Source organism: Lepidochelys kempii, chromosome 3 (assembly GCF_965140265.1).
Source record: "Lepidochelys kempii isolate rLepKem1 chromosome 3, rLepKem1.hap2, whole genome shotgun sequence".
Lineage (NCBI taxonomy): Eukaryota > Metazoa > Chordata > Testudines > Cheloniidae > Lepidochelys > Lepidochelys kempii.
This window is the reverse complement of record NC_133258.1, coordinates 157,074,596-157,096,683: the sequence shown is the minus strand read 5'-3', so window position 1 is coordinate 157,096,683 and position 22,088 is coordinate 157,074,596. Positions and strand designations below refer to the sequence as shown.

The 22,088-nt window shown below is 44.0% G+C and overlaps 1 protein-coding gene across 6 annotated transcripts in view; it reads left to right on the top strand.

Moving 5' to 3' along the window:
• The first annotated feature begins 4,539 nt into the window (after positions 1–4,539).
• COQ8A (coenzyme Q8A) overlaps positions 4,540–22,088 on the top strand; it is a 124,540-nt gene continuing 106,991 nt past the window's right edge. For 3 of the 6 annotated variants that reach the window (XM_073338683.1, XM_073338682.1, XM_073338678.1), the window contains exon 1: positions 4,540–4,630. The gene's annotated coding sequence lies outside the window, so the exon portion shown is untranslated. Of the gene's footprint in view, positions 4,631–4,802; positions 5,259–18,108; positions 21,450–22,088 lie in introns of those variants that run through there. The other 3 variants (XM_073338676.1, XM_073338675.1, XM_073338677.1) reach the window with 2 other exon arrangements.

Sequence of the window (22,088 nt, the reverse complement as noted above, 5' to 3'; positions counted from 1 at the left end):
TTACAGGATTAGGTTCCAAATTAGTAAATTTTTCTGGATGAAACTGACAATGCCTGAGCTGTCAGATCAGGAGCTTCATTCGAATAAAGGTGGGCAGATGTGTGATAAGTCTTGGGTCCATTGTTAAGATGAGGAACATATTTTCAGCAAAGTTCCTGGCAGATTCCTGAGGCAGCTGGTTTAAGTCCATCAGTGTCTGGCATTATAATCTTCACTTACAGTTCTCTCACCTACGAAGCTGGAAAATGAGGCATTTGTTTCCTATGTTTTGCTGCTCTAGTTCCAGTTAACAAAATGCATGTTAGACTAGTTTGGCTGCAAAGAAGAGTTCTGTGTACACTGGGGACAACACCTGATTCCCATCAGGCTGCAGAACTGGACTGATATCAGAATCCAAACATCCTCTGGTCAGTGCAAGCAGAGGCATTCCTCTAATGATCTGGACTTGATGTGACGCAGTATGAATGACATGGATAATTCAGACCAATGGGGAGAAACAGAATCAAAAACACTTTTTAAACACACACCCTACCCCACTCTTGAGGACTCCTGACCATCTTAACAACGCAATACGTATACTAACAAACTTAAACAAAACCTTTGTGCTGTTAAAATCATATAAAGAATGAATGCCCTCCCTAGCCATGATATGTTCCTTTATGGAGGTGGGGAGGGGCTAGCCCCAAGTCTTTCCGGTACCCCCAGTACCCAGTAAAAATCTTTTGCCGGTAGTGCATGCTGGAGGGTACTGCCCTACTTGCACTCCTCCCCCCCCCAACCAAAAAAACCCCCACTGTTCCATACTTTTACCACCCACTCCTAACAACCCTTCAGATTCACTCCCAGGTTCCTTCCCAGCAATGACTTCCTTCTTCCTCAGCTCCTGTATTACCCAAGACTCCTTGCCCAAGCCTTTGCACTGCTTCTGAGGGGTGTGGGAAATACATTTCTGTATTGTAGTTAAAAAATGAATTATGACTCAAAGTTCTGTATTAATATGCCTAGTAAGGAATCTATTTGTCAAAAAACATTTCCTGAATCTTTTTGGTTGTCTGTATTGTTAAAGACATACTTGCTGACAGGTATTTACCAAAATAATTGAAACTGGTGTTGTGTTGTTGTTTTGACAAATAAAATATGCAGATTTTTAAAATACTGTGGGCAGAATTTTTAACTTTTTGGCACAGAATTCCTCCAGGAGTACTATTTAAGTATTTATCCACAGTGGAACAGTCGCTGGGCCAGAAACTCACAGGGCATCACAAAATCAGGAGGTATTCTCTGTGCCTTGCACAATAAGTAAGAAAGATTCTTCAGGGGGAACTCGGATGACATAGGGTAGGCAACCTTTCCGACAAAGGGAGATGTCTCCTTTTCATAGAACTGGCACCCAAATTCAGTATAACAGTAGGCTAAATTAAGATAAATAGCCATTTAAAGGAAGAAATCTGAAATAGATTTATTCTAGGTGAGAGTAAAGAAAATATTTCTGATACAGAAAATATTGTGGAATTAATCTTAAACAAGAGATGTGAGTATTGACAATAAAAAAAGGTTAGAAATCTTCAGACAGAAAGCTCTTCAGGACAGGGATCATATAGAACTATAAATCTGTACAACACCTAATACAAAGGGGATCCGGTGTTGATCCATCTGGTTGAAGATGTCATGTTTGTCTACTCAGTTTCAGAGCCACAACTATTTTAGATTTCAGAGTAACAGCCGTGTTAGTCTGTATTCGCAAAAAGAAAAGGAGTACTTGTGGCACCTTAGAGACTAACCAATTTATTTGAGCATGAGCTTTCGTGAGCTACAGCTCACTTCATCGGATGCATACCGTGGAAACTGCAGCAGACATTATATACACACAGAGATCATGAAACAATACCTCCTCCCACCCCACTGTCCTGCTGGTAATAGCTCATCTAAAGTGATCATCAAGTTGGGCCATGTCCAGCACAAATCCAGATTTTCTCACCCTCCGCCCCCCCCCCCCCCAAACTCACTCTCCTGCTGGTAATAGCCCATCCAATTTTAGATACAGTCTGTACATAGGGTAGTCTATCCTCTATGGTGTAGTTCAAATCCAGCCCCCCCTGGCACTGGCTGAAACTTGTTACCCCATGCACACGATGAGTTAAATGTTTTATAGGTCTCTGTTCAGTTCCTAGTGGACAAAGCACACCAATATAACTGGCAGTCTGAGCATGGATTAACTGGATATACAAACTGATTTATTCTTAATAAACTCAGAGACAATATGCAACCCTTCTAAAATGCTTTACATGTTCCAAAGATTATCCAGTTAATCCTCATACCACCAGTGCCAAGTAGATTTATAAATATAATCCCTATTTTAAAGATAGGGAGACTGAGGCCAGGAGCCTCAAAGCTATTTAGGTACTCAGCTCCCATTGAGATCAATGGGAGCTAGGCACCAAACTACCTTTGAAGATCTGGGCTAGAGAAACTAACGCCAACATTTTCTAATATGGATGCCTAAAGTTAAATAGCTGCCTACATGTGGATGAAGTAATTTACAGAGGTGCTGAGCATTGCATCTCCCACTGATTTAAATTCAAGTACTGATATGTAAATTTAGGGGCTTATCTTTATGCAATTGCATTTGAAAATCTGGTCACATAAGGTTGCTGACAAATGTTGGATAAAAACCAGTTATTTTTAAAGTAACAGATTTTAAAATTTAAATATTTAAAATGATTTTTTAATTTAAATTAAAAACATCTTTTAAAAAATAAACCTATTTAAAGTGATTTAAATTAATTAAAATGCTAAGCAATGTTTGCTGCCAACCAGACTATGAAGAAAGTATTTATTTATTTTTATTAACACCCCTCCCGCCCCCCAGCAACTTTGAAACACCAGTTACTGGAGCCAGTGCTTTGGAAATATTTTGTGTGTGTGTGTGATTCTATTTGCAATATATATCCACACACCTTGACAATGGTAATGATTTTATATTTTAAAAGTTGACTTTTAAAAAATTGCTATTTACAGTAATGCAGTCAATAGCAATCTTCCTGGTACAGATAGCACCACAAAATGATATTCCTCCTATAGCTTGGTGCTTGCTTGGACAATGGTTGGTATATTGCTCCTTTTACAGCTTCTCTGTTGAAATTCATCTGTTAGTTGGCATGTCTCATGTCTGCCGGTTTGTTTAATAAACTGTTAGCCTCCAGGCCCATGTCATGTATATAGCAGAAATGTTGCAATTCCATGCTCTTCCTTTCCTTTCTGACAGTTTTGCCAAAAGAATTACCTTAGTCTGTCCTAGATTAACAAAGTAACGCTCTCAAAACAAGACAGGCAGAGCAATTCATTTACATCCATGTCTCCCTGGCCGATAGTTACACTCCCCATCCATATAGAGTAGGTGGACATCCCCACTTTATGCCCACTGTAGTGACATCCCTAACATTGCCATTTCTTCTCCAGTCCCAGTTACTCCTTGGTATATCTTGCCTCAATGTCATCCACATGCACTGACATCCCCCTATCACCGCCATTCTGCTGATTTTTACCCCCCCTCCCCTATTCACTCCTCAGTCTTTTTCCCCTCTCCCAAGAGTAGACCAATTGTACATGCGAATCTCAGCTGTTTGTACCTCATGATATTACCACAGGCACTATATGAACGTGTAAGATGAACACAGGTATAAGCTAGGCCTGGTCTACACTGGGAAGATGTATAAGCATTATTCAGCAGGTGTGCAGCGAGCTCCATCCCTGCTTTCCCTAGTGACACCTGTCTTTTTACCACTTTGCTCTCTCACCCTCGCTGCACTGATCTAGAATAACAGAATTTCCCCCCGTTTCAATCCATCCATAGGCTCTGTCTACATTTCAGCATGTCCCAGGGACAGGCTGACCAGCACCCTGTCCTCTCGACCTGCTGCTCAGGGGGGTAAAAACACCAGCAGCGGGGCTAGACTAGAGCGCTTGCTACCAGCGGGGGGGTCGAGGAGGGAGCTGCCCGGGCGTTACTGCTGGTGGTGGGGGATCGCCTCGCCTACACACGTAGCCGGAAATGCAGAGCCCGGGGGGCGGAGCGGGAGAAGCACTGGCTCGCAGCAAAGTCCCCGGCTCCCCCTGTCCGGCCCCACAACTGTGGCAGGGGCGGGACGCGGTCAGAGAGCGAGCCCTGCACACGCGGCAGCAGCTCCCGGCCGTGCAGAGGGTTTGGGGAACGTGGGGGTGGGCTGCAGGCGCCAATAGTTCGCAGTTGCATGCGGTGACCGCCCCCGCCCACCCAGGCGGCAGCCCTGCAGCCTCCTGCCAGCAGCCAGGGAGGCCCGCAGCAGAGCGGGGATTCAGCCAGCACCGCCTCCCCATTGGCTGGGGCTGCCCCCGCCCTTTCCCCCTATTGGCGGAAACGCGGGGCGCACGGGCCCAGCACGCTCCGCTGGGCGTGGCTGGGGGCCGCCTCGCGCTCCCCCCCAAGCCGCTGCGCCGGGGAGGTGGTTGCAGCGGAGCCAATGGGCGCGCGGGGTGGGGGCGGGGCTGCGCCTGGCCTGGCGCCGCCAAGTTGGTAAACAAGCCCCGCGCCGCATGGGGCGGATGGGCAGGCGCGCGCGGCGGAGTCGGACGTGGCGTTGTGCGGGGGCAGGTAAACGGACGTCGCCCTGTCCCTCCGGGGCGGTTGTTTGGGGGATGTCTCCTCGCACGGGGCGAGCGGTTGGGGGAGGGGGAGGAGTTGTGCCCCACCCCCCGCTCAGCTTCGGCATCCGCCTCTTCTGCCCCGCAGCCGCGGGGGGAGGGGTGCCCAGCCCTTCGCTGTGGGGGTGCCCGGGCCGTGCGGCTGTTACCCCCCTCGTCCCTCCTCCGGGCGGCCCTGGGCGCGCCCTTCACGCCGCTCTCCCGTTGCTGCGGCCGCTCCCCGCCCCGGGCCTCCTTGTTCCATCGGCTTTTTCATTTCGTGCCGCGGCTTCGCAGCGTCCTGGGCCTGCGGTGGCGGGTACGTGGCTGCGGGGCTTGGGGCGGCTCTGTGCCAAGTGCACCTCCGGGCTTTGCCAGGCAGGCGGGAGCCTCTGCGGGGAAATCTCGCGTGCGTGGCCGTGAGGGTAACGAGTTAAGCACTGGGCGGGTAAAGGCAGCAAAGCTCCATCAAGACCGAAAAGGTGGCCTCATCATGAGGCTGCAAACAGCAGACGCCAGGAAAAGGGGGGACGGGACGGGACGGGACCCAAAGCCAGTAATGTACATCCACAGCCGAGGGTCTTCAAATTATATCGAACGTCAGTGGGAACATGTTCTAGCGCCGCAAACAGTCATGGTGGGAAACCTTGAATTCCTCCACATTCACAGAGTACCCTTTCGCAGACACACGTGATTTTTTTTCTCTTCCCTTTGCAGCGGCTCTGCTCCCTTTCCAGTCCTCCTCCTTTTCCTTTGTGCCTCCTGTACAATTCAGTTGGTGTGGGGTCTGTTTGACCTTTGAGTGTTCTGGGGGCCTGATCCTACACATCGCTGACCTCTGTTCCTGGTTCTGAGCACCCTCAGATCTCCTTGACTTCAACGCTCTTTGAGTACACACAAGATCTTGTTCTTAGTCTTGATGGCTGTCTGAACTGTATTTTAGTGTAGAAAGAAACTTTACCTTACTGGGGCCATAATAAAGTATGACTAGTGCCACCAGTGGTGTTCTGAAGCCTTTGTGTTGTAGCCACTTGGCCAATTTTGACTTGTTTCTGGGGTTATCCAGTGTGGTACCAGTGGCCCTGGGGCTGGTAGTCTGCAACTGTGATATGTCCGTTACAGATTTGTAATGGAAATAAGATATCTAAGGGTTAAACTTTTTTCTTCTATTGGGTGTGTATCCAAGTAGAAGCAAACAGATTCTGATATGGCTTTATGGAAATGAGACTTGGAAAAATAAAACAAACACCAATCAACATTAGTTCAGACCTCTTCATTTTAGAAGAGTGATGATTAAAGAACTGGGTTAATGTGCAGCATTAGCAATATATATCATTTGCCTCTTTATTAGGTAGAGGCTGAGAAATTATAACCATAAACAGTATTTAAAGCTATCATTTTTGACTGATTGCTAGTGGTAAAAAGGACCACACTTGGATATTGGACCTTAATGCATAGTGTTGCTTAACGTGTAATACAATTCAGAATTTGCTTAATGTTGGGCTTTTTGTATGATGCATTCCTTATACACACACACACACTGTTAGATCGGTTTGAGGTTAACCTTTGGGTTTGGGGCCCTATCTATGAGGTGCTGACTTCTGTTGCATGTGTTCAGCAGGGTTGGGGGGTGATCTTATTGTAAAGATCCTAGTGAAAAATGGCTTTTTTTTTCTATGTGGGAGATGGTTGTCCAATTAAAAGAAGCTTGTATATTCAGCCTAATTCCTCACATCATCTTTTTGGGGAAAGAGGAGTATCTGCTATCTCACTTCATATAGTATATGTTCTGGCACATTACCATTGTCACCACTATAGAAACTTGAACGTGCATCTCTTGCTGCATAAGTGTAACAGGGAGCCTTAGAAACCAGCCTATTTGAGGGTCATGATGTAACTTGATGAAGAAACTGATCCCTCCTTTGAATGATTCAGTGAAACAAGTTGCAAAGAGTTGTAAAAAAAAATTACTTTGTATTGGTGTCTGTTAGTTGGTTTAATGTGTCTTCAGACCAAAATGTGAATGAAAATGTAGGCCATTCAGTATTTATAAAACTTTCAAGAAAAATAATCCTATTTCATATACAAAGAATCTACATTTCTTTGGGATCTGTTATCTTGTGTAACAAAAATAAGCAGGAATTAATAGACCTACACTGATTTCTTCTGATAACCTTTTCAAAGGCGTTTTGGATATAGATTGTTTGCACTGTTGTTGTATCCATGTTCGTCCAGAATATTAGAGACAAGATGGGTGAGGTAATATCTTTTTATTTGACCAACTTCTGTTGGTGAAAGAAACAAGCATTTGAGCTTGCACACACAGGTGGTGGTCAGGTCACTAATTTGGATGTAGACCAGGGGTGAGCAAACTTTTTGGCCTGAGGGCCACATCAGGGTTGCAAAACTGTATGGAGGGCCGGGTAGGGAAGTCTGTGCCTCCCCAAACAGCCTGGCCTCTGTCCCCTATCCGCCCCCTCCCACTTCCCACCTTCTCACTGCCCCCCTCAGAACTTCTGACCCATCCAACAACCCCTGCTCCTTGTCCCCTGACCACCCACCCCCGGGACCCCCCTCCACCCCCCTTCCCTGTCCCCTGACTGACCTGACCCCTATCCACACCCCTGAGAGGTCCCCCGGGACACTCATGCCTATCCAACCCCCCGCTCTTCACTGTCCCCTGACTTCCCCCTGGGATCCTCTGCCCCTTATCCAACCACCCCGCTCCTAGCCCCCTTACCATGCTGCTCAGAGCAGCAGGAGCTCGCAGCTGCCTGGCCGGAGCCAGCCATGTGCCCAGGGGCTGGGAGCTCAAGGGCTGGGCAGGACGGCCCGACCGTAGTTTGCCCACCTCTGATTTAGACTGATTTTGTTTGCTCAGGGTTTACTTGAACTATAAACATTCGGATAAATGGATTGAAGTGCTAGCTATATTCACAATAGTTATTGACAGTCTATTCTAAACTGCTGAAATCTATGCTGCTGAGGCTGTGTATACACTTAAAATGCCATGGTGACAGCTGCTGTTACACTGAAATGCAGACACTCACTACAGTGGTGGGAGGGGTTCTCCTGTCACTATTGTTAATCCACTTCCCTTAGGTGCCATGTCTAGCACTGTCTACACCAGCATTTAGGTTGGCTTAACTATGCCACTCTCGGGTATGGATTTTTTGCATCCTTGGGTGACATAGCTGGATCGACTTAAGTTTTCGGTGTAGCCTGTTGTAACAAATACAGTTGAGTTTTTTAAATGATTTTTACTTGATAGTCTCTGATTGTCCTTAAAATATGTGTTATACAGTACCTTAAGTCTTCTGCCTTTCAGTAGCAGCCTTATGGAAAGTGTTTTGTACTCTTGGGTTCTTTAACTTTGCTGGGATGCAGTTCTTCAGTATTTTACAGTGCCCAGCAGTGAGCATTGGATTAGGTTTTAAGTATTGAATCCAAGAACCCAAAATTATTACTTCGGTATGGCATGGTGCTTGAGTATCATTGACTGCAGGATAAAAGAATTATCAGGTAGACTAGAAACATCCTGAGATGGAAAAGTTGATGACAAAGTGGTATTTGTCTCAGTAGAAACAAAATTCAGTGGTGTTTCTTGATTTGTCCTTGATATAGCAGGTTCTTTGACTGCTGCTGTTTCTGAGAAGATTGATGGAACAGTTTAACTGAAACTGATATAGTTACCACTGTGTGATTTTTAATTACTATCAGAGCAAACAACTCAAATTTCTTTTATATGTCACAGATGCTGTTTCTTTTACACTTTGTGTTTACTAGCAGTGATTTTGTAACCTTGAAAGCTCAGATAAAACCTGATTGTAGTAATTCATAGTACATTGTCCTCAGATATGCAGGAGAAAAATGGGTGACCTTCAGGGCTATAGCACAAAGGGCAAGTGGCAAGCAGTTTCTGCTTTGTTAAAATAGTGTGATAAGGACTAGAAAAGGTCAAAAGAGAAGGAGAGTTCTTTGTTTACCCTTTGACCGCTAGTCACTTTGTTTTGTTACTACTAAGAAGAACTGTATGTATATACAATAAGACTTCCAGCTACTCTGTGCTATGCAATGCAGTAGGGAGTGTTTCATTTGCAGTATTTAAAAGCAGACTAAAAATAGCCAAGTTTGAATGTGTGCAAAATGAGGAGAATTTTTTGGGGGCTTGCAGTCCTTCAAAATAGCCCTCCAAAAGGCAGGTGGCAGTCTGTTATTTCTTATCTTTTATTGGACCAACTTCTGTTGGTGAGAGAGACAAGCCAACAGAAATTGGTCCAATAAAATATATTACCTCACCCACCTTGTCTCTTGAATATCCTGGGACTAAGGTGGCTAGAACAACACTGCATATTTCTTATTATGTCTATCAGATTGTGTGCTTTTTCTTCTTGGTGTTAACTCTTGTTGAGGATTTGTAGAAAGTGACTGAGGGAGAATAGTTGGATCACTGCATTGTAGTTTCCCCAGAATTACCTAGCTGGTAGTTCACACAAAATTTGTTAGTAGCTATTGGGTCAAGTTCATTGTGGGTGTCACTCTGACTTCAGTAAAGTGGCACCAAGGATGGCTGTGGTCCAGTGTGTCTTCATGACCTGTTGTGTTAGTGTAGAATTCTTCTGTCAACCTACCTGCTACCTCTCAGGGAGGTGGATTACCTATGCCAATGGAAGAACTCCTCCTGTTGACGTAGGCACTGTGGCAGCGCAGCTGTGCTTCTGTGGCATTTTAAGTGTAGATAAACCTCTACTTTGTAAATGATATGAAACTCTAGCAGATTGCATTTAGACAAATTGACTTTGTCTTGAGCCAAGTTAAGACGTGACATGGCATGCAGTTTTGCCCTCTCTGCCCATAACCATGTGTCACCCGCCCCCCCTTTTTTAATGCTTTTGTTTTTTAATTGAGGGATAATCAGTGAACAGATGCATGTTGGTCTGCGTGAGAAAGATATTTAAATTATTTATAGAGCACCTCAAATGTGCAAGGCACTTTACAGAACATAGAAAACAGATGCTCTGAAGAACTGTTGTGTTTTATGATTACAGAACTTCTTGTTTAGAAATGTTATAAACTTAAATTTTGGGTTTTTTTGAATTGTTTACCTAACCGAATCAGAGTTTATAAGTAACTACCACCTCTGAGAAAGTGTGGAGATCCAACAACTTAAGCTAGCCACCCTAGAATATAACCGTTGAAACATAAAAATAAAGGTCTGCACATCACCCTTAGAGCATACAGATTCAGTACATGCAGACACAATGTGTATAGTCTGCATGCACTTGAGACAGTCATAGGGCTGTTTTGTGGTGCTAAAGGATGATGCTGATGTACAGTCAACATAGAGTTCTTCCTGTGTTCATGTCTCTCCCTGCCCTTCCTTTGCCCCTGCTGTTACTCCATTTTCTATGCCCAATTTAGGGCTTAATTTATTCAGTCTCACTGCTGTATTTGGATCGCTTCAGCTGTGTCGTCATCTCCCATCTCTTACCTGGGTCTCCTACCTGTGGCTCTGGCATGCTCTAATAACCTCTCATCCAGTATTTGTAACTTCCATACAGCTTCTGTTGTCTTCATTGTGGCAAATCCCAGCACACTGTGACATAAGACAGGTTTCAGAGTAGCAGCCGTCTTAGTCTGTATCCACAAAAAGAAAAGGAGGACTTGTGGCACCTTAGAGACTAACAAATGTATTTGAGCATAAGCTTTCATGAGCTACAGTTCACTTCATTGGATGCATCTGATGAAGCGAGCTGTAGCTCACGAAAGCTTATACTCAAATAAATTTGTTAGTCTCTAAGGTGCCACAAGTACTCCTTTTCTTTTTGTGACATGAGTACATGTACATAAGGATCAGGGCTGTGAGAAGGGTGGAAGAGAAACTGTGGTGAGAGAAAACTAAGAGCAAAATGAGAATTTCTTTTTTGTTTTTAAGGCACTCTCTGGAAATAGACTCTCCACAAGAGACAGTCATCTGAATTAATCATATGTTTTATGCATATGGGCAAAGCTTATATTGATTGCGGGTGCATAGAAGGGAGGAGGCACAATTATAAACTCAACCTTTTTGAATATTTTAGAATTCCAAGACAGGAGTTTTTCAGTCTTGGCAAATGAGCAGTGAGATTCTGTGCTATGTTTCTTGGAGGTGCAGCATACAACTTGCGGCTCAGAGGAAAGAGGCATTGGAACACAAATGTATCTTTTTGCCATTTTGGCAGCCTTTGTATTCTGGGCTGCTCCTGGGGCCAAAATAATTCCTGGTGTAAAGTAAACAGCCCTGGAATTATTCTAAATTAGAGCAGTCCATCCTAGGCTACCCATGAGCAGTGACACTGACCAGAAGTCCTGTAGCCCTACCTGCTGTAGACCTAACTGTTGCACTGGAGCTTGTGAAGAGGCCTGCAATGCCTGCCGTTGGGGAGTTCTCCCCTGGCCACTATAGCGGTTTTACAGCAATATGTAAACTATTTTGGTATTAATACATAGCACTGAAGCTCTCTGTCTTCCAAGTGTTTTGTGCACGCTAATGCTCAAGACACCCCTGTGATTATATTCGTATAAATGAACAGGGAAACTAAGACAGAGAGGTTAACTAACTTGTCCAAGGTAAATATCAGAGCTGGAATTGGCACACAGGAATTTCTGGTTCCAGTAGACCAGATTTCCCCCTCTAAAAAGATGAAATTTGAGTATTTAGTTGGGCATTAAAACTGTGACTTATTTGACATGCAGGACCCTTAAGGCTTCCTTTTGACATAGCCCTGTATCCTATGCTTATGGTAATAAAGAGAACTTGTAGCAAAAACAGAACTGTACATTTATTGTAGGAGCTAGGACTCCAGTTTGCTAACGGGCCTATAAATAGGCAGCAGATCTTGTATGAATTATAAGAGGCTAAATTTGAACTTAATCCTAGCTTATGGGGCAAGTCTGGTTAGATATATGTACCTCCTGGATCGATGGTGAGAGGCTGGGGTAGCTGACCTTCTGTTCAGAATCATGATAGGATTATCTTCACCACATGGGCAGAGAATGTGTGCACTCCTATGAGTCCCACGCAGTATGTGTATGTAGGGCAGATGACTATATAAATTAGTAACGTATGATAAGATGTGTGGCTCTATCTTGTATGTCTAAGGGGTGTAGGCACAAGATCAAAAACTAAGTATCTTCCTACATCTGGTAAATCTAGGTGCCTGGTGCAGCTGCACATGACGTATAACTGCTCTTCATAAGTTACAGAACTCCAACCTGCATAGTTACACCTGATACCTGGTAGTCAGAGCCTTCAACCAATCAGAGGCTTCCTTTTATAGTACCATTGGTGAAATGGCTAGCAAATTGACCTGTTCTGTGGTTAATTTTTTGCTCTGTGGGTGGGTTATTACTGTACATTCAGAGATGTATTATCATTAATCACTTCACAGAGGAAAAGCTCCTATTTTCTCAGCAATCTATAAATTGTCTCATGTTACAGGGTATTTATTTCTTGGGTCTGAAGGACTCCAGGCTTGCTTCTGAAGTGTGCGTATAATGTATTAGTTTATAATCCCCATCCAGTACTGGGTGCTTTGACAAAGTTAAAACTCCCACCAAAAGAGAGCTTCTTATAGTATAATACACAGCCCCCAAAACATGAATTACCAGCTAATTAAGGAAAAATCCCTTGGTTATAAGCTGTATCCCACAACTTGGGGTTTGAATGGCCCTTCTGAGCTCTTTGCTACATGTTTGGAGTTTAGTACTCTGTAGATATGCAAGTTTCTGTGTTTGCTGAAGATAGGGAACTGAACTTTGATAGACCCTAAGTAGTTGGTAAAGAGATTTTTGTGGCTGGATAGAACTAATTTGCAAGGGATTGTTAAGCAATTTTTATATGAGAGGTTTGTGCTCTTAGCTTTATTTGAAATGTAGCTCCTGGGCTCAGTAAGCAGATCTTTCTCTTGAAACTGTCTTTCATTTGAAACAAAAATTAATTGAGACATTATGGAACAATTTCAATCAGCAGTGGTTTATAAAAAATCATTATTTTTGGCTGTAAATTATGGTGTCTGAAGCCTTTGTTCTCTTAAATTCTAGGATGCATAACTGACAAATGCAGAATAAAATCTTCATTTTTGTATAACTTTGCCTTAAATGTTACTGAAGGGACATAACTTGAAATCTGGTCAGTGTCAGAAAATGTGATAGTTTCAGATGCTACTCCTGGGTCCCCCTTCAAATCTATGTGGTTTTGCAGTTGTACTTTCCAATTTTTTAACGTATTCCCTTCCCTGTAGCTGCATGAAAGAGCCACAAAAACAGGGGAAACTGATGAGACTGTCTTGCAAACACATGTGAGTAACTTTAATCATGTGAGTAGTCCCATTTAACTCATTGAGTAAAGTTACACATATGAGTTTGTAAAATTGAAGCCTTAGCTTCCTATACAGTGGAAAGTGAATCAGACTATATATATTTCAGCGAACTGAAGAAATAGGAAAAATATGCTGTTTTTTCCCCCTAATCTTTGGTGCTCTCTACAACAGTAATAGGTGCCTAGATACTACGGTGACAGCCATATAACTACCTAGATAGAAAGACTTTCAGACCAGAATGTTTTTTTTCTTTGTTTTTTTTTAAATTGGAAGTGCCTGTTTAAAGTGATAAACCTTTCCAGTGCCCACACACCACTTCAGTGTAGCTAGAAATTATAGTTACTGGGTAGGGGAATAGGCAGTTGATACACAATAGTGCTCCCTAAGACTTATAGGGACAGACTGATTGCTTGAGAAATTAAATTATTGGCCCCGCTATGCAATAGAGTGCTGTGACACACAGCCTTTGTCCTGTTCTCAGCAGAATTGCTATTTCGTTATTGGGTTAGGACTGCTTTCTTGGTGGTGGTGAAGTTCCTAAAATGTGTGGTGAAGTTCTGGCTGTTGAAACACGAAATGGTACAAATGGTTTTGTTGGTAAACATACAATTACAGTATATGAGGCCAGTTGGAAAGTGAGGTCCGTCCTCCTTAATGGAAGGAATCAAAGCTTGTGAGGCATGACTGGTCCAGATTTCAGGTGCAGGGCTCCTACCTTTTAGAAGGGAAGGGGAATAGATTGCTTGTGATAGCCTCCTATCTTCTTGCCTGGGGAAGCTGCTGCTGCTGCAGGGCCCAACTGATGTGTGAGATTCATACAACTTGTTTTATGGATTCCTGGAGAAACTGAGAATAGCTTCAAACTTTATCTTTGCAGAATAGTCTATTTTAAAATCTTGATTAGAACAATAGAAGCACAAAACTATTCATGTGTCTTCCCAGTGTGAAACTTTGAACTTGGGGAAACAAATGTTTGTGATGCATGGGCCAAATTCTGTGCTGACTTACACACCTACTGAAATCAAATGAGTTACACCAGATTTGTCCCAGTGGAACTGAGAGCAGAGTTTGGGCTGTAGAACTTGTATTAGCAGGGTACGTGCAGTGTGTCAGGAGGGTACGTGCAGTGTGTCAGGAGGTACTGAGTGCAGTAAGTGGCCTATAATGAAGTGAATGCAGTCTCGCATTAGTATCTTAATTGATGCAAGTGAATTATTTCTAGATCCCTGACCAGGGTAGAAAGAGGTTTAATCTATTCCGGGCACTTCGACCATGACTCTGTTTTTGCATGACCCCAGACAATGTCTGACCTAATCCGAATGAAGTAAATAAAACTGTCAGTCTAGAACATTCATTTTGCACTGATGTATCTGTGCCTAAAATAAAGTAGACTGCACACTCACTCAGTGTCCAAAGCCAGCATCAGACTTTTTTTTTAACCCCTATATTGTGTTTCAAGCCATGTATGGGGAAAACTGCTTGTGCAGGCTTCCTAGCCAGCCTGTACTAGTCAAAATGAGCACTAATCTTGAAATTTTGTGGAAGGAGAATGAGTTCTAGCTGTATTTGATGTTGCTTCAGTTTTAAATGTCACTGGTAAATTTGTGCAAGGATGTTAAAAATGTTCTGTAGGTTAATTAAATTGTACGTCAGGGCCATCCTGCAAATATACCATGACTCCTAAAATAGAACTCGTTGGCTCTAAAACCAGTCAGTTCTTTAAACAAACCTTGTTGGGGGTTTTAGTCTATTATATAGAATCCTGTTCTTTTTATTGACTGATTTGATTCCTTTCTTGAAGAGGAAATGGCCATCCTCCCTTAAGTGTTACTGTTTCTTGTGTTCCTTGCTCAGTTGAGATTTGGATGAGTCTGGACACAAGAAAGCCAGTTAACGAGAACTAAGGAGGGCAGGGTGTTCTGCTATGTGGGGTGTAGGGGGGAGGGTGTAGGTGTGCAGAACTTGGCTGTAGGCTGTAAATGAAACTGCCACTAGTGTAATATGGAAGGGTGGACATGGAATCAGATATACAAGGAGAAGTAGAAATAATCTTAATGTAAAGCACTCTGTAAGAGCTTGGTATTATTTATTTCCAGATTGTAGCCGGCTACACTTAATTCATGGTCACACAAGGAGTTTATTGATTAAACTACTGCTTGTGCATTGTCTCAGTTAGCGTTTTTCTCCAAAATAACTACTGCTGCTACCACTAGTGGAGTTCCAATACTGGTTGCCATTGGGGAGACTATCATAGATTAAAGAAAAGGAGTACTTTTGGCACCTTAGAGACTAACCGATTTATTTGAGCAGAAGCTTTCGTGAGCTACAGCTCACTTCTGAAGTGAGCTGTAGCTCACGAAAGCTTCTGCTCAAATAAATCGGTTAGTCTCTAAGGTGCCACAAGTACTCCTTTTCTTTTTGTGAATACAGACTAACACGGCTGTTACTCTGAAACCTATCATAGATTAGTTTCCAGCATCCCTAGTCTCTTCTTGTTTGGATTAGATAACAGTGGCTGCAATGATGGTAAATTTGGAAAAAAACTGTAATGTAGACACAGGTCTGGTCTACATTTAAAAATTACGGTGACATAGTTACTGTGCTCAGGGGTGTGAAGAATCCACACCCCGAGCTCTATAGCTGTGCAGTCCTAATATCTGGTGTAGATGGAGCTAGGTTGACAGAATGCTACTATCACTTGGAGAGGTGGAGCTTCTACAGTGACAGAAAAATCTCTTCTGTTGCTGTAGTCTCTGTCTGCACTACAGGACTACAGTAGCTTAGTTCTGTGGCCATAGCTATACTACTTTAGTGCCTGTAATGTGGACATGATCCCAGTCTGTGAAGTCTTTCACAAGCATGGAATTGAATTCCCTGCCTTATTGCCCCCATCAAACAGATATTCTTTGTCATTTGACTTTTTTTAAGGGAGACAGTTACACATAAGCAATGATTTAGGAGGTAGTGTGCTCTAAATGTATAAGACAGTAGGTAACACTTGAGTAGTCAGGTGGGAGGCTTCTTTACTAGTCACTTCTGAGCCTACAGGTTTGACAAGCACACAGTTTACATCACATTTTTACTGGGTTTAAAAATTAATTTTGGGTGCATTGCTCTTCATACTGTCAAAGTCAGATTCAGGACTCACATAATTTGTTAGACCACTCTGTTTATTAGCAAAGCGCTTTGCTAATGCACCCAGATGTGAGCCCCTCTCTGAGGCTCAAGATATAACTTATTTATACAGCTAAGCCAAAGCCAATTTAACATAAGAGACAAAAGAAAGCAGAAACTGACAAATATGCATACATATCTTATTTGCATACTAATGTTTACCAGTCTCCTAGCTCAGTAGGAGCTCTAAGTTAATTAGTTTGAGGACCTATTGTCTCACACTCAATGTTTCTCTTCATGACAACTATATTTCAACAAACCCTTCAAATAGCGTTTCTTATATTGAAATTATAATTCATTAAATTCATTCTACTTTCACAATCCCTCCTTTTGGTCAAGCTACGCAGTGACCAACAATGACTGGGTTCCACATATCAATCATTCTTTATCTCTTTGTTCATAAGTGATATTTAAAATCATCAAATTAGCACTCTGGTTTGGGGCAGCTATCTGTGTAGCATGCCTGACACAATTTTGGATACAACAGAAAAGTAACTGAAAACATACAAAAATTATTAGGATTCCAAACAGGAGAGTTAGGGCTCCCTGAAACAACCAGTTTCCTATGCCAGAGAAATTGAAAAGGTTACTTAGCCACTTCCATAAAGAACTTTGTGGGGAAGATATGCGATTTGTTCTAAGTGGCTAGGACGATCTGTTACCTCATTGGTGTTGTCTGGTATATACACACAGCAGTCTTCTCCAATGAGAGCACAAGTCCCTCCTTTTGCCGCCAGCACTATGTCCAATGCCTGACGGTTTTGGAGGGCCATCTGTCGGATTGCCCCTGTTTCTTTGGCCAGGGCTCTTAAACTTTCTCTGGTTTCATTTGCCATTATTTCAACTACTGCTTGTAACCTTAGGAGCCTTTTTGCACGATGTATTACTCCCCCAGTGGTATTAAGGAACCGCCAATGGCCTCTTCCCAGGTTAAGGGGCTTATGTTATTTACATACCATTGGGCATCTAAGTCCCTTCTTTTTCGCCTGAAATTGCAGAGGTGTTCTCGAGGGAAGGTTCCTAGCACTCGGAATTGTGGGAAGAGTCACGCGGGATAACAGATTCCTGACCAATTAGCTGGTAGTGCGGTATAAGCTCTGGTCCCACACACCCAGTGAAGGCCTATTAAGGCCGGGAAGGGTTGGTTGCACCCATTTGTCATATAGGTGTTTGCAAAGGAGGAGTAGTATCCCCCAAAGGGTACAGGGTAATTCTCCTTACGAGGAGTGGTGTTATTTGCATGACATTGAAAGTTTGTATTGTTTTCACTAAGGTTACTGTAGGGGGAACATGAGATTGATTTCTCTGTTTGATCCCAGGTTGAGAAAAAATTCATATCTCCATACCCGGCCCGCCGCTTTTTAGTTTTGTTTGAATAATCCCATACACCATTGGCCACAATATGCTGAAGGCAATGGCTTTTCCCCAGATCCAGCCCTGTCCCATTACACACCCAACACCAACGACCTTTTCCCTCCACCACACTTATCCATTTAGATGCATTTATTCCCACTGCTTCCCAAGTGTCATTGTTCCGTATTTTGTTAAACGGACGAGGCCCTCCAGTGAGGTCTGGGGACTTAAGTGGGATAGTCAGGACAGGAACACCAGTTTGAGAGTGGGCTGGGATGTGGCTACAGACCCAGCAATTAGAAATATTAAGGGTCTGAGCTATCCACACCTGCTGCTGGATATAAGAATTGTCATCGTGGTCTCCCCAGACCGTAAGATACCAGCAGCCGAGGAACAGGCAGAGGCACATGTTGGAGGCAAGGCTCTTCTGGTTTTGACAACCTCAACTGAGGGAACCGCAGTCACGGTTTTACACCCACCAGGCAGTAGGCGCTAGACTCGCTACTGCTTTTTTTTTTTTTTTTTGTTCGTAGTCTGCTTCTGGCAACCCTTACGAGAGCGTAGATTGTAAGGTATTGCAGACTGTTCCTCTACGTCGTCTTCTGGAGTCAAAATTGACTCTGTGTTGTCCTGAGGTGGTGACTGGTTCTCTGGGGATGGTGCCGCCTTACACTGTGAAGCATGTATCCACGCTGCAATGCCAGATAGTTTAACAACCATCTGTGTAGTAAGCAGTACCTGATGAGGACCCTTCCACCAGGGCTCCAAGGCGTGCTTTCGATGATGGCGCTGTACGTAGACCCAATCACCTGGCTCGAGGTTGTGGCAAGCATCGGAGGTGGGTTCCGTGGGCCAGGCGACTCGAACCTGTGAATGGAAGTGACTTACAGCTTGCATTAGTCCCTTGCAATAGTGAAGGAGCGCGCTGTGAGTCAAGTTCAAATCTGGAACAGGAGTAATGATAGTCATAGCTCGCATAGGACGTCCCATAACAATTTCAAAGGGACTTAATTTATGCCTTTGGGATGGAGTGGATCTCATGTCCATAAGGGCTACTGGCCAGCTTAATCCTGTAGAGTCACAAATTTTAGCAAGCTTATTCTTAAGTACACCATTTCGTCTTTCAACTGCACCTGCACTCTGTGGGTGGTAGGGACAGTGCAACAGGTGTTTGATATGCAATATACGGTCCAGCTTCAATCCAACCGGAGAATAAACATACCATAACCAATATAAATTCATATTGTTGACACTTAAGCATTTGTGCAAGAACGGTGCTTGAGGCAGGCCCCGGAACCCCTGGGCCACTTTTACCGGTTTACCAATATTATGGCTTTGGCAAATGGTACAGGCTGAACAGTGGCAGGCTGCAAAAGAGCTAAAATGGGGGGACCCACCATCTTGTCTTTGTTACAGCAGAGACCATCCCCTCCTTTCCGACATGCGAAACACCGTGTAGCAGGGTGGCCAGAGATGGGTAGAGTGAAAAGGGGGCTACAAAGGTGCCATTAGACGAGCACCAAAAGGAATCAGGATGTAGAGAGCAACCCTGGGCAACCCAGGATTCTCTCTCGGTTTCTGGGGCAGAGTCTTAGAGCAGGGTGAGGTCAGTGAGGGACCAGGAGGGTAAGAGGAGAGCGGAGAACAAGGGAATCAGACATTTCGACTAGGCGTGGTGCAGCAGCCACAGCACGCAGGCAGGGGGGTAAGCCTTGGGCAACAGGGTCTAAAGTGGCAGAGAAATAAACCACTGGGTGGTTCTTTTCTCCGTGCATCTGAGTGAGAACTCCAAGTGCACACCCAGATTGTTCGTGGCAGAAAGGGGTAAAAGGCTTAGAATAGTCAGGCAGCCCTAAGGCAGGGGCAGAAGCCAAACCCTGTTTGAGGGAAACAAAGGCAGAATTGGCCTCAGGGGACCACAGCATGGGGTCAGGCACAGAGAATCGAGTGAGTTCCTGGAGAGATTTTGCAAGGGAGGCATATTGGGGAATCCATTGTCGGCAAAATCCAGCCATGCCGAAAAACTTCCGGGGGAAAGCTAAGGATAGCTTGGACGTGGGTGGGAGAAAGTGCACGGGAATCCTGGGAGAGGAGAAAGCCAAGGTATGTGACAGAAACTTGACAGAGTTGTAGTTTCGAGCGAGAAGCTTTGTGACCCTTATTTGCTAGGGCAGTAAGGAGCACTAAAGAGTCAATTTCAGAGGCAGACAATGAAGGGGAACAGAGGAGTAGATCATCTACATATTGGACTAGTATGGACCTGGATGGGAAAACAAGGTCTCGGGCTAATGCTTGGGAAAAATATGACGGGCTTTCCGTATACCCGTGGGGCAGTGTGGTCCATGTGTACTGTTGCCCCTTGTAAGAAAAGGCAAACAGGAACTGGGAGTCAGGGTGAACCGGGACAGAAAAGAAAGCAGAGCACAAATCAACAACAGTAAAATGAGTTGCATCTGGTGGGATAGAAGCCAGAATCTTTGAGAGAGGCAAGTTTTGATTCTGTCCACCTATGATTTGCCTCTTCCCACCACTGCATGAAACAATCAACCTCTCCTTTTGCCAATTTAGTTTTAGGTTGGCCGAGTTTGTCTTTTAAGATGTCTACTCGGTCTTTGTCCCAAGATCCTAACAGTGGCCACTGAATTTTGGGATTCTCCTGCGTTAGCCTTTTGCATTCCCATACACATCTTCTCCCCCCAGGTCAGCCTTTTGAAGCCATCCCCCACCCATGTCATGAGGTTTTCTGTTCATTAAAACGCAACAATGCTAGCAACAAGACAAACACCACAAAACATAGATCCATGGTATTCTGAGTTATTCTTCCGCTGGCGCCAGCTTGCTTGTAGAGTCTAAAAACAAAAGAAACAATTTCCATCCCCCTGGTGGGGACAGATTATTGCTTAATGATATCACTTTCTTTTACAAATTTCCTTGCTAATTGCAGGAAAAACAGAAGAATTACCTCCAGGCTGTACTTATTTTGTTCTGTAGTCAGGCTGTTCTGTAGTCAGGCTAGTGAATTACCCCACTCACTGGTCATTTATGAAATTCATGAGGTAGTGTACCTCAGTTTCCCCTCTTGTGCAACAGACCATGTTTGCAATAGTTTCTCTGCTGTACCAAGCTTTAAGTTTATTCTCAGGTAATAGCTGAGACACAGCTTCAGATTTTAGCACTATACGCACACACAATTCTCTTTTGCCTAACATCCCTTGCACTGTGATTACTCTTTTACACAACTGTACCCCGATTATACTTCCATCTTGTACATCTAGACACAACCAGGAGCAGCCAAGTTAAGTTCCAGTAGAAACCCCTTACATCCTTTAGTGATTTTGATTACATTACCCAATAGTCAAACAATTTTGATCAGATTCTCTCTCTCTGCTGCCTGCAGCAGTCCCTTATAGACCATTTCTGTGGGAAAAGGGCCCATTTTCCCTCAGAATAGCGGTAAAGGCTTCTGGGGACAGAAGCATAGTGGTGGTAGTAGCCACTCTACCTGACCCCCTTAGCCTAGACCATTTTTCCAGAAATTTACAGGAGTCCGGACTCTTCCTAAAATACATAAACTGAGCCGGCGTTCCTTTAGGGAACTGTCCCGACGTAGACGTCTGGTTACCCATACTTTACACACCAATCACACAAGAAGGAAATTCGGGTTCGTCAGAGTGATGCCCGGTGCAACACACAAAAGGAGCCCACAGGCTACTGCCTCAATCACCCTTGCTTTCACACCAAGGGTTTTACCCAAGGTGTGGCTGCGATTGTGCAGATTTCACTCACTCAGAACCCTTTGGTCAGCCGATCCCCGGATGGAGATGACGCCCAGACTCAAACACACCACAGGGAGGACGGATAGACACAGAGACAAGACAGTCCTCAGTCCAGGAATCTGGTCAGGTAATTATTTCTGTGTTTTGTCTGATGTCAGATCCCGGGATCCCTACCAGAACAGACTGAGAACCAACAGGTTTGATGGCATAGACTTCACTGTGGTCATGCACCCTTCCGTTCTGGCGGGAGGACCGCTCGGGCCAAATGCCCAGGTGCCGGCTTGCCACGGCCGTCCTAAGAACAGTCAGGAGTCACACAGCCCCAGAGAAGATGGTTGCCATCTCAGTGGAACCTCCATATTGTCAAAGTCAGATTCAGGACTCACATAATTTGTCAGACCACTCTGTTTATTAGCAAAGCACTTTGCTAATGCACCCAGATGTGAGCCCCTCTCTGAGGCTCAAGATAACTTATTTATACAGCTAAGCCAAAGCCAGTTTAACATAAGAGACAAAAGAAAGCAGAAACTGACAAATATACATACATATCTTGTTTGCATACTAATGTTTACCAATCTCCTAGCTCAGTAGGAGCTCTAAGTTAATTAGTTTGAGGACCCATTGTCTCACACTCCTTAATGTTTCTCTTCATGACAACTATATCTCAACAAACCCTTCAAGTAACATTTCTTTAATGAATTATAATTTCAATATAATTCATTCTACTTTCACAATACAAAAGTGGAATATCTTTCGTCTGGTCATG